Here is an 18,610-nt window from a genome sequence, read left to right as displayed (position 1 = left end):
GAAATCCAACATACAGCTATGTCTAAGGACACGATTGCCGAGTAAGAATGATTGCAAGCTATCTTTACCTATTGCTCAGAGGGCCTTCGCCCCACCCCCCTCACTTTGGTGATCACTACGATTGGCTAATTGCAGCTTTTTGTGGCTAAAACAAATCACTGCGGCAAAGTAAAATGGGGAAGATTGGTGTTGTTTCGGACAGCACCAATCTAGGGATGTCACGATACCAGAATTTGGACTTCGATACCGATACTTCGTTTAGTATTGCGATTTCGATACCAATTTCGATACTTTGCCAACAGTAATAATAAAAAAAAAATCTTCAGTTTTCTGATGTGAGGCGCGAGGTGCGATGAATTTTGAATGCGCCTCACATTAATAGTAATTAATCCCATACTGTTTCTCAGTCATAATGTGTTAATGTGCGAGGTACATGATGGGGTTAATTACTATTAATGTGAGGCACATGGAGGTTAAATTCATCGCACCTCGAGCCCCACAATAATAAGTGAATGAAAGCCGTGTTTATTTCAGTTTTTTACAGCGCACACATCATAAATGATGCAAAAAAATTGTTGTGCACGCCATTACTGAATGTGTGAATATTTTATGTATTGAGACTTATTTTAATGTTTATTGTAAAAAAGGTGAGGCCCCATGCACACGACCGTAAAAAACCTCAGTTTTTGCGGTCCGCAAAAACGGAGCCATTCACTTTCATTGAAAACTGACACCTTTCCGTAGCACTACGGAAGGGTGTCCGTGCCGTGGAAATGTTCCGGGAAATATGGAACATGTCCGTTCTTTCGCATTTTGCAGGCCGTGCTTCCAAACTTTGTATGGGAGCACGGCCCGAAAATGCGGCTGTCAGTCAGCGGCCGGCCGTGCCCGCAATCGCGGGCCGTGATTGCGGGCACGGTCGTGTGCATGGGGCCTGAATGTGTATTTTTTTTTAAATGTAACATTACTTTGTTTTTACTTTATTTTTCAACTTTAATGTACTGTCATATATCTGTATTACAGTATATTAGCCTGTGGACAGATAGTACACAGGCTGTTGTTAGGACATACTTGGGTATGTCCTAACAACATGAAATATGGTAAGACAGCCCTGGGGTCCGTCAATAGACCCTGGGCTGTCTGCCCATATATGGTATGGCCCTCGATCGTGTCACAGAAATTCCCAGTGACGCGATCCAGGGGCATCCCCCCTTCTCATTTTCCCCTGAATGCTGCAGTCAGCTGTGATCGCAGCATTCAGGGGAATAACGGCGGAGATGAGAGGTTTCTCTGATCTCCGTCGTTTTAGAGCGGGGCTGCGGCTGTGTAATACAGCCATTGCCCCGCTCCTGACAGGAAGTGCGCGCGCGGTCAGCATGAGGAGATGCGGCCGGCGCTGCACTAATTAGCGGCAGTTCAGGCACTGAGAACAGAACATGGGGGTGTTTTGTAGTGCGCCCGCCATGTTCTGTCTCCAGTGCCGCCGCTCATTAGTGCAGCGCTGGCCGCATCGCATAATCCTGACCCCGCGAGCTTATCATGACTCAGGAGCGGGGCTGTGGCTGAATTACACAGCCGCAGCCGCGCTCCCATACATTCATGTATTACTATACTGAGCTGTGCGGCTGCGCAGCTCAGTATCGAAATACAGGAAATAGCGGTATCGAACTGTTTAGGGATGCACAGTATCGAAACAGTATCGAAGTTTCGATGCACCGTGCATCCCTACACCAATCCCTGCCATGTATTTATGGGGCGATAGTATTGGTGTTACCCCCAAGATCGCTGCAATTGGTCTGCAGCCATGGCGGGTGTTTCAAACACCCAGCACCAGCTCTGCCCACCACATTCCAGTTAAGTACGGTGAGCAAAGCTGGTGCCGTGCTAACCAGTGTGGCCTTCTGTGCTGTGATCGTCCTCTTCTGCATCTTGCTGTCTGATAACTCACCGTGTGTAAGTGATCATCATCATCAACTGTGCTGCTGCTTTTTCGTTTTTATAGCAGCGTCACTAGTCCCTAAATCTCCCTGTCCCTGCCCCTGTCCCTGCCTCCACTTCTTTGTACGTCCTGCAGCAGCTAAGCTCTGATCAGTGACTGCCTTCAGCTTTTTTGGTAATTTTTTTTAAAGTAGGTTGTTTTGTAAAATGAATCCAGTGCTAAAACCACATCAAACGCTTCAAATGAGCGGTGCGTTTTTTTGTTTTTTATCTGACTCCCATTGATTTCAATGGAAAGTCAGAGGCGGAAACAGCTCCAAGAAAGAGAATGCCGCTTTTTTTTGTGTGAAGGTGGTTAAAAGCTGCTCTCGCAAAAAACAAAAATGCCTCTGCTTCCCATTGAAATCAATGGCGGACAATTTGGGACTTTTTTAGTGCCGATTACGATGCAGTTTCAGACCCTTAGTGTAAATTTACTGTAGTATATTTTTTTACACTACAGTTTTTTTTACTTAAGTATACAGTGTTACAGTTAGCGTCAAATAGTGATACCGTAGTTTTACAGTTTTAGTCAAAATTTACTGTTGTAATTAGATATAGTGTTACAGATTTTGCGTCAGTTAGTCACTGACGTTCAGTTTTGTTTTTACTGAAGTATGTTCCCTAAATTCTAGATAACGTAGCTTTAGACTACATGCACACGTTACGTATTTTGCTGCAGAAAATATGCCACAAAGCCGCTGGAAACTCCAAGAAATTCGCAGGAAAAGAAAGCACCTGAAGGTTTTGACATTTTGCTGCGTAAATAGATGTGTTTTCATGCTGCGGGTTTTGCTGCGTATTTCTTTAGAACTACAGGGATAGAATTTGCAAGCAGAATCGCAAGATAAATTCACATGCCGCGGTTTAGAAAATACGTACTGCAGGTCAATTTACATCCCGAAAAATACTGCAGTGTGGACATGAGATAATACCTGGAATATCATAGACTTTTATTACGCTACGGTTTTGCCACACGCAAATACGTGCGGCAAAACAACATGTAATACGCAATGTTTACATGTAATATGCAAAATAACGTTTTTTAGTACTAATATATAGCGTCACAGATTTAGCCTCAGTTAGTGACGGACCTTAAGTTTTGTTTTTACTGAAGTTCATTCACTAAATTTTAGTTAGTGTCAGAAAGTGAGGACATTTTTTATCGTTTTATATTGCCGTAATTATTTTTTTAAGATTCTTCTGTATATTTTTTATACAAAATGTTTTCTTTTTTCTTTTTCTCTTCTCCTTTTCTTCTATTTCCTTTTTTTATTTCTTTTTCTACCTATTAGCAATTTTTATATACACATGTAAAAGCACAACAGACACAACCCCCTGTGTAAAAATGTATTTTTTATACACATGTTCAAACATTACACACCACCATATAAAAATGTTTCAATCATCCCACAGAGTCTATACACCGCGTTCCAAATTATTATGCAAATGTTATTTTTCGCTGATTTTCCTAAATAGTCGACGCAAATGACAGTCAGTATAATCTTCAAGCCATCAACCGTTGGAGTATAATGCGAATTTTATTGAACAAATCTCCTAATGATAACAGATTTGGTTTTAGAAGTAAAAAACTCAAAATGCACTGTTTATTATTATGCACAACAGAGATCAAAACATTTTAATGGTTGTAAAGAGAACTAAAATGGTAATTTGTTGAATTTGCAGCATCAGGAGGTCATATTTACAGAAATCAAAAGCTCTTTCAATCAAAAAAAACTTAACAGGCCACGTTACATGTTAACATAGGACCCCTTCTTTGATATCACCGTCACAATTCTTGCATCCATTGAATTTGTGAGTATTTGGACAGTTTCTGCTTGAATATCTTTGCAGGATGTCAGAATAGCCTCCCAGAGCTTCTGTTTTGATGTGAACTGCCTCCCACCCTCATAGATATTTTGCTTGAGGATGCTCCAAAGGTTCTCAATAGGGTTGAGGTCAGGGGAACATGGGGGCCACACCATGAGTTTCTCTCCTTTTATGCCCATAGCAGCCAATGACACAGAGGTATTCTTTGCAGCATGAGATGGTGCATTGTCATGCATGAAGATCATTTTGCTATGGAAGGCACGGTTCTTCTTTTTGTACCACGGAAGAAAGTGGTCAGTCATAAACTCTACGTACTTTGCAGAGGTCATTTTCACACCGTCAGGGACCCTAAAGGGGCCTACCAGCTCTCTCCCCATGATTCCAGCCCATTCACCAACCATCCACTACTCCATCCATCTGGACCATCCAGGGTTGCACGGCACTCATCAGTAAACAACACGCTTTGAAAATTAGTCTTCATGTATTTCTGAGCCCACTGCAACCGTTTCTGCTTGTGAGCATCGTTTAGGGGTGGCCGAATAATAGCTTTATGCACACTTTCAAACCTCTGGAGGATCCTGCACCTTGAAGTTTGCGGGACTCCAGAGGCACCAGTGGCTTCAAATACCTGTTTGCTGCTTTGCAATGACATTTTAGCAGCTGCTCTCCTAATCCTATTAATTTGTCTGGCAGAAACCTTCCTCATTATGCCTTTACCTGAACGAACCCGTCTGTGCTCTGAATCAGCCACAAATCTTTTCACAGTACGATGATCACGCTTACGTTTTCTTGAAATATCCAATGTTTTCATATCTTGTCTAAGGTATTGCACTATTTCACGCTTTTCGGCTGCAGAGAGATCCTTTTTCTTTCCCATATTGCTTGAAACCTGTGGCCTGCTTAATAATGTGGAACGTCCTTCTTAAGTAGTTTTCCTTTGATTGGGCACACCTGGCAAACTAATTATCACAGGTGTCTGAGATTGATTACAATGATCCAAAGAGCCCTAAGACACAATACCATCCATGAGTTTAATTGAAAAACGAATAATTAAATGTTTATGACACTTAAATCCAATGTGCATAATAATTTGGAACACGGTGTACAGCAGAGTAGGCATACACCCTCCTGGCCTCTGACATCGATACAGCCAGTGAGTGAGAAGAGGAATTTGCCCCATACATCTTGTCCTCCTACTCATCCAGTGATGGGGCACCCCCACAAAGATGAGTGATCCCATGTGAACCCACCCCCCGAGAATTATGAGCCTCAGATTTCTGATTTCATTGTCAGCTCAGAAATTCATTTTGAGACTGGAGGCCTCACAGAAATAGATTTTTTTAAGTTCTTTTTTCTTTTAGAATTTTGTATGTTTTTAATGGTGGCCCTGACCAATTTTTATGCTCAGCAATTTATTCCCAGAAACACACATCATCATATGCTAGACAACTTAGATGGACCCCTGTAGATGCAGCAGGCATGGTAAAATGCTCCCATCCCCTCTCTGTGTGTTGATGACTTGATGAAGGGGCTGGCTGCCTGTCTCAATTCATTAGATAAGATCCAGTAGATTGGATTGTAATTGTTCCTTTTTCCTCCTTCTCTCCTTAGGCTTCGTACACATCTGTGTTGGGCTTACGTTCATGGGATCTATCAAACCTTTCCATCAGGGGCACCCATGAACGGAAACCAAGTGGAAACCATAGCTTTCCGTTTGCATTACCATTGGTTACAATGGTAATGCTTCCATTGCAAATGGTTTTCGTTTGTCTCCGTTCCGTAAGGTTTCAGTTTATTTTTGGCGGGAATCAATAGCGTAGTTAACTGCAACTTACAGTATTATTTTAAAAGCTATGAGCTTTTTTCTAAATATGCAAATGAGGCTATACTAGACAAGTGGGCATCAACACCAGCGATTCTCCTGAGGTGGAGCTGCCTCACAGCCTCTGACGCTGTCCTATCAGCATGAAGCTGCTTCACACACAGTGTGAGAGACTGAGGCTGGAGGGAAGGGGGATCACTTAAATTAGCCATATTTCAGGCTGTGGACTACCTAGAACAGCGGTGAGATTCTCAGCTTTCATATACCACCAGGATCGCAGTTCTAGCTGTGAAACAACTGGAGGTATCACTAGTTAAAGCCAGTCGGGAATAGGAACTGTATATGCACATAGTATGCAGCTTCCATTCCCGACTGTGCTTACAATTGGTGGTATATGAAAGATTAGAATCTCATCTTTCATATGCCAACACTGTTCTAGAAGGTCCACAGCCCGAGATATGGCTATTTTAAGTGATCCCCCTTTCTTGAAGCTTGTCAAAATGACACTAGTAAAGTAAGCAAACTCCCCACAGTTATCCAGCTGAATAAAAGCTGGAAACTATTGGGAAAGATCTCTAACCGGAAGGGTGTGTTAGGATTCACTTCACTTTGGTTCAATAGTAATCTCCCCAAAGTATACACATTATCGGGGTATAACCCCCTGAGGAAAAAAATTAATCAAAACTGTAGGGAAAATTTTCGAACAGGGGGAAATAATAGGCTGAGAAGACTTGGAAAGAAGATGTGGATTGGGAAAAAAGGAAAAATTATATATATAACTCTGCTGATAAGGAATCTTTCCGAGTCTCCCCAGTTCATGGGGTGTTTTGATTTATAACTGCAGTAAACCCTAAGAAAAAGATCTTAGCCAATATATATATATATATATATATATATATATATATATATATATATATATATATATATATATAAAAAGAACGGTTACAATATAGACAAAATTAATTCAAATTTAACAGCGAAAAACAATGAAACAATAAAATTTATAATAATATTTGGAAAGTAGCCTTACATATTAATCAAATCACCAAATAACTCAATTTAATATTGTACATAGGTTATATTATACCCCTCAGCTACTTAAAAGAATTTATAAAGAGAGAGAAAATATTTGCCCAAAATGTAATAAAGACAGTGCAGACCTTTGGAATTGCACCAAGGCATTTTTTTGATAAACTTTTATTAACTTTTATTGGGGGGAATAGAAAAAAAAAAGAGCAATTCCACCATCTATGCGTTTTACATTTACGCCGTTCACCGTGCGGCATAACGAACATGTTACCTTTATTCTATTGGTCGTTATAATTATGACGATACCAGATATGTATAGGTTTTTTTTATGTTTTACTACTTTTGTGCAATAAAAACACCTTTGAATTAAAATTATTTGTTTTTGCATCGTCGCTTTCCAAGAGCCATAACTTTTTTTATTTTTTCGTAAATGTAGGTATATGAGGTTTTGTTTTTTGCGGGACGTGGTTTTCATTGGTACTTTTTTCGGGGTACATGGGATTTATTGATTAACTTTTATAACTTTTTTGGGGGGCAATGTAAAAAAAAATAGCAATTCCGCCATCTTTCTTTGCGGTTTATTTTTTTTACCATGTTCACGTTGCGGTTTAACTAAACATGTTAACTTTGTTGTTTGGGTCATTACAGTCGCGGTGATACCATAGATGTGTACTTTTAGTTATTTTTTTACACTTTTACTAAATAAAACCACTTTTTAATGGAGAATATGTTTTTTTTTTTTTTTTCGCTGTAATCTTTATTAATAATTTTTATTTAACCTTTATTACTTATTTTTTCAGTGCCCCTAGGGGACTTCACTATGCGATCTTTTGATCGCAGATATAATGCTTAATGGCCGCGATCGAAGAAAACTTCCATCGCTACCGTTGGAGCAGGAGCCAGGCTGTCACCAGTCAGTCGAGCAACCACTCCAGCCTGGAGTGACACCCATGTAGGACTTAGACTATGCTGCCGTGAAAAGGCAGTGGCCTAGCCTAAGGCCACTTAGTGATCACCGTGAAAAGGCATATTGGTGGTCACTAAGGGGTTAACCCTTTAGATTGTGATGAGGTAGAAAATAGGGACCAGTAAATAGCACTGCTGACGTCAGACATAAGCCAGAAAGTAATAGTGCAAGAAGACTTTATTAGGGCTACGCGTTTCGATGCTGAACCAGCATCTTTATCAGGCCATTAGTTGTACAGAAAAAGAAGCAAACCATTTATGGTTAAACCAATTTTTTTTTTAAAAGAATCATCCAGAAACCAAACTGAAGTCTGACGTCATGTGAGGTCATAGAGTAAAAGTGATGGAGAGATGGAAGGTACAACCACTCAATGAAATTACCTAACCATCTCATATAATACCAAAGGTTAATGGACATAAGGAATTACACAATTAGCGGTGGCAGAATGGACAGGAACATACGTATGAAATAAAAAAGCCACACTCGGCAGGATGAGAAGCTCAGGGTGTAAGTAAAACACCACTGAGTAACAGAATCAACCAAGCGGCTGTAGCAAGCGGAGTGGCAGTGGTGAGAATGAAGAAATGGCACATCGCCGTAATCACCATGAATAATTTAGGTTGACAAGGCTAAAGCTCTCGTCCCAGTAACCATGGTGACCGGCCCTGAAGAGGTGCCCTATGGAAGTCTTGTAGGGACAAACATAGGAGAAACTAAAGTGAAAAAAGAGGTACATGGCGCCACATGGTGCAGGTTACCAAGGTAGGTTGCTGGGGAGGAGGTTAAAAGTGCCAAATGTACTCACCTAATGGGGTTGTACATCCACAGACACAACCCGGCTGTAAATAGGAATAGTAGATATTAGTCTATGTTACAAGAGAAAAATTTAGAGAAATCCTCCAGCTCACCTGACACACTCCGGTGTGTCGTTGATAGCGCCCGGATCCTCGTGTCGGCACACGGAATATCAAGTAGAGACAGGGGACAAAGGTAGGATCCAGCGCTGAGGGCGTTAAAATGGAATTCGATTTTCCAAGTTTAATGTTGTAGATTTAAAAGGAAGTCCAGTGGTATTAGGTCCTGGGTGTGTATGAAGTGGCGGGAGGGTATCCTCTTGGGCCTACGCGTTTCGGACGACACTGCGTCCTTAAACTTGGCTGTGTTTAAGGACGCAGTGTCGTCCGAAACGCGTAGGCCCAAGAGGATACCCTCCCTCCACTTCATACACACCCAGGACCTAATACCACTGGACTTCCTTTTAAATCTACAACATTAAACTTGGAAAATCGAATTCCATTTTAACGCCCTCAGCGCTGGATCCTACCTTTGTCCCCTGTCTCTATTAGTCTATGTTAGTCAGTTATCACCTATATAAATATATTTCTTGCCAATTTATTATACTCAAGATACCACAATATTCACATATATTAAACCAAAAAAGAGATCTTGATATCATGAAATTATTTTGTCAAAATACAATATAATTTTTATTTAAATACTTTACAATTTATTATACATCAATACAAAAATAACCCCCCTCCCAAGTATATACTATAGACATGTAAAAAATATAAAAGAAAACCAGGTGACCTCAAATATGATGTCATAAATCATGAATGGTATAAACTCCTCATGAGAGTACAATTACACCTCAAGTGAAGTGAGTAACATGTATTCCCATAAAGCCCGATCACATGGCAATATGATGACATAAATCATGAATGGTATAGATTTCTCATGAAGTCAATTACACCTCAGGTGAAGTGAATAACATATATTCCCATAGAGCACGATCAAATGGCAATTGAAGTCACAGTGCGATAGGTTTATTTAAATAGCATATCCACGCTGGTAATCCTGCTAAGGGCAACACAAGAAAAATAGCACTCCAATTGGCAACAGTAATTGCAAAGGAACAACCAATGTTAGAAGTAGAGCATACCTGAGGAGGACATAGTGAATATGTGATAGGGCACCTGGACACCGAGCACCTCAACGCGCGTTTCGCAACCTTTGTCAGGAGGTGTAGTAGCTACTCTGACAGCTTCAATTTAAATACACAGGCGGAAAACCCCTGTAACCAATGGCGCGTCGCGCACCGCTCACACCCACCGACGTCATCCCGTCAGCGTCATGACGAGCACCTCTGAACGCAAAGCATAATAGAGATGCCCGTCATAGTCTTTCTAGTAGTTGGCACAGCTTCTGGTCTGAGGACGGTGAGTGCAAGAGAGCACACGCGCGCACATCGCGGACAGAATTCATATATAGAGAGTTCCTTAATAGAAAGGGGAATGTGGACAAAACATTAATTCAAAAATATTTAAATCTTTGGATTATCAGTGTTATACTAATCCAGACCCATACGATGCCATTTTAAGTGTACATCGCCAACTACACGATGTATATAGATGTGTTCCCCAAAAATGCGTGTATATATATATTTCGATGGGATCTGATGTCAGCTGTACTATACCAATATGCACACAATTGGCAATGCGATATATACACATCCCAAACATCCCATACAATTGGGCTAAAAGATATCATATACATACATATTGAAATAGTTAGAACCCATAAATCATAATAACTAAAAATAATACAAGAAGGAATTATACATATATATGGTACATAAAGAGCCCCCCATGTGAAATGATAATAAAATATAAAAAGTGTAAAGAAATCTAATGTGTATATATATATATATATATACAAAAAGTGTAATAATATACAAATTCTATATATAACACCAAAGTGATATACAGATCAGCCATATATAATATGACAAATTGTAAATAATAATTAGTGTGTAAAAAACTAATAATATACATATATAAGATATACAAATGTATAGAAAATATATGTAAAATGTGAAGAATTCCCCGGTGAGGCAGCAAATGCCTCAGCGAAAGCACATGAAAGTCCGAGAGGTGATGGACACCCAGGATACCCACCAGGCGGGGGCCCTCCGCCCAGAAACGTACACCGGATCCCAAACACCCGCCGGACAGCCAGGCGATCGCCGAAGCAATCACCTACCACCAGGAAAAATTAATTATATATGTGTGTATTACATAAATTAGTACCTTAATCAAAAACATATAAATGATTATATAATTATGTATGTTATGGGAATATATTATACCATATACCATTATTGAGTGGTTTCAAATACATTTCCGCAAATAATCAATAAATATACATGAATATAAATAATAAATAAAAACAGACATAATACAAAACAAAACCACAAACAATGACATTATTTTGTATAAATTATATAATAAACAAATATATCAACACATATATATAAAAATCATGGGCATAACAGCTCATTAAATGTTCCAAAAATATATATTGTATTATACATATACATCCATGCGCCCAACAGTTGTCATACATATACATACAGATACATCGCAGACACCTACAACATAATATCATTAGGATGAACACACATAACAGCCAATTGCCTATTAACTGTACATAGGCCACATGGATAGAACCCTGGGTATTTGTGTTGTTTCTTTTTTATACAATCCCTAGAAAAATGACTTTTAACAATGTGTTGTTCTATAGTGTTGATTTTCCTATATCCTGAGGAGATTGTTGTGCCCAGATGTTGTTTGAGATCTTCGTCCAGTAGTAAAATCTGCCAATGTTTTTCCATGATGTTATTCATTTCTTGCCACTTCTCATGCAGTGTGGTGATAAACCTCACTGTATTTTCACTTTTCACATTTTCCTTCGCAACCAGCAATGTGTCCCTATCCGTCTGAAGAGCAATATTATATGCTTGTTTTATCTGATGTCCAGAATAATGTCTGTCCTTGAGTCGTTTTTTCAAATCTATTGCTCCCCTTTTAAAATTTTCAAAAGTGGAGCAATTTCTCCTTAATCTGAGGAATTCACCTTTAGGGATTCCTCTAATGGTTCTCTTGAGGTGAGCACTGTTCGCATCTAGCAGACTGTTAGTGGCTGTCTCTTTTCTATACAGGTTCGTGATAATATCATGATTATGATCAATTCCAATTTTAAAATCTAGGAATGTTACTTCATGCTTACAATAGTTTAGGGTCAATTTTAGGTTCAGTTCATTGATGTTGAGTTCCTCAATGAAGGTGTGTAGTTTGCCCTCCGAGCCCCTCCAGATGAACACGATATCGTCAATATATCTGCGCCATATCGAGATCTTATCTACATACATCTGGAAGGGCTCGCCAAAAACAATTTCTTCCTCCCACCACCCAAGGAACAGATTGGCAAAGGTGGGTGCGCATGCTGTTCCCATCGCCGTTCCTTGGGTTTGTAGGAAGAAGCGAGAATCAAACACGAAGTAATTCCTACTTAATATAAACTTCAGTATCTTATTGGCAAAAGTCCTCCTATTGGGATTGTAATTATATTCACGGCCTAGAAAGAAATCCACAGCTTTACAGCCCAAGTCATGTCTGATGTTCGTATAGAGGCTCTCCACATCCAGGGTTACTAGGATTTCTCCCTCCTCCAAGTTAGCATTGTTAAACTCTTGGAGTATTTGCATTGTATCCCTGGTGTAGGAAGGTAATTTGTATACAAAATTGCGTAATTCCAAATCTAGCAATTGACTGCATCTCTCAGTCAGACATCCTTGGCCAGACACTATCGGTCTGCCAGGTGGCTGTTCCACATTTTTGTGTATTTTTGGCAGCATATAGAAAGTCGCCACCTTAGGATGCCTGACTGAGAGATACTTGGCCTCACTTTCAGAAATAGCCCTTTCTTCTACACCTGAGTTGATGAGTCTCTCGTATTCTTGTTGAAATTAAAGGGTGGGATCCCCCCATAGGGATTTGTAACAATCCTTATTATTAAGCTGTTTTTTAGCTTCCCTAATGTAAAGATCCTTGGGCCAGATAACTACGTTCCCACTCTTGTCCGATTGTTTGAATACCACATCGGTCCAGGTTTTAAATTCTTCAAGAGCTTTATATTCTTCAGTTGTAATGTTGTTTTGTTGTGGCATTTCACTCAATTGGTGTAGATCTTTTGTAACCAATTCCACGAAAATTTTTACTTGTGGGCATAGGTCTAGGGAAGGCATTTTTTGGGATTTTAATTTTAATCTCGGGTTTAGGGTACTTATTTCTTCTAACTCTGTTGCTGCAATTTCCAGCTCACTTTCCTCATCCGAAATTTCACCTTCTTTAGCTAGTTCTTCTAAATTTCTCAATGTTGCGCTTTCCTGTACATTAAGGCTCCTTTGAAGGGGATCCATTTCCCTATCTCTTTGACTAAAAATTTTGTATATCAATTTACGGCCAAACAAGTGTAGGTCTTTGATGACCTCAAACTTGTTTAGCCTAGGTGTTATGCAGAAATTATAGCCTCTTTTTAAGATGTTTGTTTGTGCGTTTGTAAGCACGTGTTGTGAAAGGTTGATTATTTGCATTGTGTTATTTTCACAAGCCAATATATTTATCTTCTCCTCCTGCCTCTGGGGGGACCTCCTCTTTCTCTCTGTTGTCCCCTGTAACCCCAGCGTAATCTGTCCCGTAAAAAAGTCGATTGTTCTTGTTGTATATCTGGATTAAATTGACCTCTTGAGGTACTGCTTTTTGTTCTTTCAGATTCCCCATCTATTTCTGAGGAATCTATTTTCTTGGTTATATCGAGGGAATCCTGGTTTAGTGCTCTTTTTGTTATAATTTTTATCTGCGGCCCTCTGGGATCTATTCCCCCAGATATATACTGAATTGGACTTATAGTCTCGCTGGTCACGCAGGAATTTCCTCCTCTTTTTTTCTTTTATTCTGGCTTCAATTTTATCGATCTGGACCAGAACTTTGTCAAATTTATCCTCAAATTCTTTATTTTGCTTATGTGTTTCGAGGGCTTCTATTGTTTTATTTAACTGGGGTTCTATTTTTTCTAGCAGGATAGTTTCATCTTCCACTAATATTGTCATCAGTGTTCTAGAACATGTTGTCAGAGCTTCCTCCCACCTAGTTTTTAGTTCTGGTTTGCTCAATTCGTAGCTTGGGAATAAAGGTATTCTCAAGCCTCTGGTAATAAGACTCAAAGACAGATATTGCTCTAGTGTGGACTTTGTCCACCAAGCTTGAGTCTGTTGTAACGTCAAATCCTTAAATTGTTTCAATAATGATGAAACGTCTATATTGGGGTTATCCACCTCATCTGTTAGCACATCCTCTGCTGAAGATAGGTTCTGTACTGATGACAATTGTTTGTTTTGTCGCTCTTTAATTTTATCCACTATATTGTAAGTAGCCATGAATTCACATCTGTTACCCAAAAAGAGAGGATCAAGAAGTATCCAAGCAGGACACAGATGGTTAAGAAATTGTTAGAGTAGAGCCTCCGATTTTATTAATATTATTATTTGATTTTATTATCCCTCCATGCTCTGGTGTGCACCACCTATTGAATCATAAAAATTGTAGGTATGGGGAAAGAATTAACAATATGCTTAGTAAGTGAAGGATCGGCAGAAATGCAATGACAGCGGTATCGCCGCTGTGAATCTGCTAAGAGAGACGAACGGCGATCACCAGCCATTATGATGGTAGTATGCACGGAGGGTTTAGTGGTTAGCCATAGGAACACAGCTAAGCTGGTCAAAGCATGCTGGTAACCATGGCAACCAGAAAGAACATGTGGTCAACGGAAGCCTTAGAGGGACACAAAGATGGGGAAGTCAAAGCAGAGGCACAGTGAGTGGATGATCGTAAACTACGCAGTCCTGAGAAGCCATCAGTCACACCGCAATGATGTGAACTCCCAAAGGGACATTGGGGGGTAGATAATTACGGTGAATAAAAAAATAATAATAACGTATATGAAAGGCGTGATAGTCAGAGAAAGCTCAAATAAATCTAAATGGCAAAAAAAGTGGCAAAAATAAATAAATAAAATATAATCTAACCAGAGGGTGATGATAGCATATGATATGCATAACATGTATTTATGAACAATTATATGCAAGTATATACATATACATACATATATAAATATATACAATGCATTCGGAATGTCTTCAGACCCTATACATTTTTTCACATTTTGTTATGTTGAGACCTGTGCTAAAATTAAAAAAAAATGCACTTTTTCCCCATCATTCTGCACTCAATACCCCATAATGGGATAACAGAATGTTAGTAATCTTTGCTAATTTATTGAAAAGGAAAAACGAAAATATTGCATTGACATCAGTATTCAGACGCAAGACTCCGTACTTAGTTCAAGCACCTTCGGCAGTGATAACAGCCTCAAGTCTTCTTGGGTATGATGGCACAAGGTTTGCACACCTGGATTTGGGGATTTTCTGCCATTCTTCTCTGCAGATCCTCTCAAGCTCTATCAAGTTGGATGGGGACCGTTGGTGGACCGACATTTTCAGGTGTCTCCAGAGATATCCGATTGGGTTCAAGTCAGGGCTCTTGCTGAGCCACTCAAGGACAATCACAGAGTTGTCCCTAAGTCACTCCTGTGTTGTCTTGGCTGTGTGCTTAGGGTCATTGTCTTGTTGAAAGATGATATTTCGGTCCAGTCTGAGATCCAGAGCACTCTGGATCAGGTGTTCATTAAGAACATCTCTGTACTTTGCTTCATTTATCTTTCCAAATATGATACCAAATTATTTAGTTTTGTTTTTTTTAATGTATTACAGCTTTTGCACAATAAATCACTTTTTGAAAAAAAAGAATTAGTTTTTTTGTCGCAATATTCCAAGAGCCATAACTTTTAAATTTTTGTGTTAACAAAGCTGTGTGAAGGCTTGTTTTTTGTGATGGGCTAAAATTTTTATTGGTACCATTATGGTATAAATGCAACTTTTTGAGAACTGTCTATTTATTTTTGGGGGACAATATGACCAAAAAACAGAAACTCTAGTATTGTTTTTCCATATTTGTTCACTGTGCGGGATAAATAGCATGATAGTTTTATAGTTATAACGGATGATACGGGCGATACCAATTATGTATAGTTTTTTTTATTTTTTCCAATAATAAAAGACATGAAAAAAGGCTTTTTTTTTTTCTTGAAGCATTTATTTATTTATTTTGTCTATTTTTTTTTTTTTAAAGACCTGTACCCCTAATTGCTATTATAACGCATTGAACTACTTATCTAGTGCACTCTATTATAATTGTCAGTTTTACACTGATAGGCAGCCTAGTAGGCCCTGCCTCTGGCATCTTGGAGGTGCCAATGGGCGACAAACCACTTACGGATATAGTCATGTTTAACTTGACTCTGATAACTTGCTGCAGCGTGATATCACACAATAAAAGCCATTGCCACTGTGTATTTAATGTGTTAAAAGTCAAGATATTGATGGCTACATCTGAAGATGCAGCGGTCGCCATTGGATGTGGCATCTAGGGGCTAAATTTGGCAGGATTGGAGCTAGTAGCTCTGAACACCAACCGCTACAGCAGACTGTTAGCTGCAACATGCAACTAACACTCGATAGTGATGACGCGGACTCCGTTTCTGAGCCCACGGCATCACCGCAACGTAACTACAGCAGTTTGCAGGAACCCCTTCCCGACAACGCCGTATATATACAGAGGATGTCGGGAAGAGGTTGAGGAGAAACAAAAGTCTTCCAAGTTCTCTGCCATCCACTACTGGCCTTTAAAATACAAATCATGCTAAACCGATAAAACCATGCAAAGAGCAACAAGAGATAAATCATACTTTAGCTATTAGATAGCTGTCCGATCTGTCATCTCTCCAACCTGACCAATAAATATACATGCTTAGTTCGGTTTATTTCAGTGGGGAGAAGGTAACAAGTCGCTGCCAGAGATTTCCCCTTCACAATAGATCATTGGCCAATCCAGCCAAAATCGGTAGGTAATAATATGTAGCATTTCCTGCAAAAAGGTAACACTTTTATGTCCTTTTTGCAGTATCCCTACAGCAAGAGTATATAATAGTGCGTCCTGGTGATCATTTGGGTACAGAAGTTGTGCCCACGCAATCACCCCAGAAGCTCAGCTGTGATTGGCAGCTTGACTCCTGCTGCCATTCATCTTCTTAGATGACGTTGTAAATAGCGACCAAGGCATCCAAGGAGTTTGCAAGAGGGAGGGGCCACTCTCTGTCAGTTCATCGGTGCCCACATTGGGTTACCATGGCAGTCCGGCCTAATAAGGGGCCCCAGGTCTGTCATAGGTATGAGCCTATTAGTATAAACAAAATAATTGCTAAGCATATTAAAGCATTATATAATGCAATCGCAGCTTCAAGTCCCCTAGAAATAAAAAAAAATGTCAAATAAAACTGAATAGTATTTAATAAAAAATAAAAGTGTATCCCCAAAAAAAGAAACCTTTTTTTTCATTAAAATGATGGTACTGTTTCAAAATAGTCCACCAAAAAAAATAATAATACATATATGGTATTGCTACAACTGTAACGAACCATAAAATAAAGTTAGCATTTTTGTATTAGTTGTGTGAACCCCAAAATGGTGGCAATAAATACGACAAATCTTCTCGCAAAATAAAAAGCCATCCTACAGCTACGTCAGTGAGAATGAGGGTATGTTCACACGCTTAACAAAAAACGTCTAAAAATGCGGAGCTGATTTCAGAGAAAACAGCCTCTGATTTTCAGACGTTTTTGAAGCTGAAAATGAAATTTGGAGCTTCTTTTGAGGCTTCTTTTCAGGCTTCTATTCAGGCGGTTTTGAGGCTTTTTTCATAGTGCTCAATGGAAAATCAGCTCCAAAAAACGCCTCAAGAAGTTACATGCTACTTCTTTTTACGGAGCGTCTTTTTTCGCTCCGTTTTTTGAAACAGAGGCGTAAAAAGACGCCTCGTATGAACTAAATGCTGTTTTTCCCATTGATTTCAATGGGCAGATGTTTGTAGGCGTTCAGCTTCCGTTTTTTTCAGGCGTTTTTCAGGGGGTAAACTCCCCGAAATACGCTTGAAAACACTGCGTGTGAACATACCCTTAAAGTTATGACTCACTCAGTCCTCAAGCACCAAAATAGGCGGGATGAATGGGGTTTCAGCCACATTGACAGTGCAGTGTAAAGGCCTGCAGTGCCACAACTAGAATTAACTAAATTTAGGCCCCATGCACATGTCTGTGCAGTATTTATGGGGTGTCATCCGCATTTGCGGACCGTGCCACAGTAATAAGTATAGACACACAGTCCGTAAATACGAAAATTAGGACGTCCTATTTGCGGCTCATTTTTACGGCCCGGACACACACCCGTAAATATACGGGAAGGTGTCCGTGGCGGATAGAAATTAATGTGTCAGTATTTTATCTGCAATTCCAAATCCTTAGATCTACGGATGTGTGCACGGGGCCTACATGGTTTTAAATCATCCATTTTCTGCCCAATTGTACACTGTAGCCAGTGATATCTATGTTTGTGTTTCTTGTAGGATAAGTAACAACCAAACGCAAGTATAGCAGCGTCAACCTTTGTATGTGCATTATATTCAGAACACATACAATTTCAGGCCTCGTTCACATCTGCATTGGGGTCCTGTTCTGACGTTCCGTCTGAGCTTTCCGTCAGAACGGGACCCTGAACAGACACAAACTGACACTACACTGGATCCGTAGTTTTGCTGGAAGCAATAGTGTAGTCGACTACACTATTGCTTCCGGCAAAATGACGGGTCCGGTGCGCAACAGAGAAAAACGGAAACCATGGGCACCGGATCCGTCACCATTGAAATCAATGGTGATGGAAACGGAAACCTCTGGTTTCCGTTTATGTCACTTTGTGTCTGTTCAGGGTCCCGTTCTGCCGGAAAGCTCAGACGGAACGTCAGAATGGGACCCCAACGCAGATGTGAACGAGGCCTCAGTGGTATGAATATTTTTTACTATGCAGATGAATCACCTTGCTATAAACATATGCATAATCCATATTTTTGGATTCACATTCCTTCTATTGTGGACTTTATTAACTGAGGTGTTTTGTCCAGCTGCTATATACCGAT

The 18,610-nt window shown here is 39.7% G+C and overlaps 1 protein-coding gene and 1 long non-coding RNA gene across 2 annotated transcripts in view; one reads left to right on the top strand and one right to left on the bottom strand.

Moving 5' to 3' along the window:
- The window catches only part of BTK (Bruton tyrosine kinase), a 477,293-nt gene that overhangs the window by 98,782 nt on the left and 359,901 nt on the right, over nt 1-18,610 (top strand). The gene's annotated exons all lie outside the window — the stretch shown is intronic.
- LOC142659455 (uncharacterized) overlaps nt 1-18,610 on the bottom strand; it is a 247,664-nt gene that overhangs the window by 129,724 nt on the left and 99,330 nt on the right. The window lies entirely within an intron of this gene.

Source organism: Rhinoderma darwinii, chromosome 8 (genome assembly GCF_050947455.1).
Source record: "Rhinoderma darwinii isolate aRhiDar2 chromosome 8, aRhiDar2.hap1, whole genome shotgun sequence".
Classification (NCBI taxonomy): domain Eukaryota; kingdom Metazoa; phylum Chordata; class Amphibia; order Anura; family Rhinodermatidae; genus Rhinoderma; species Rhinoderma darwinii.
The sequence above is the reverse complement of the archived record's forward strand: the minus strand, read 5'-3'. Positions and strand labels throughout refer to the sequence as shown.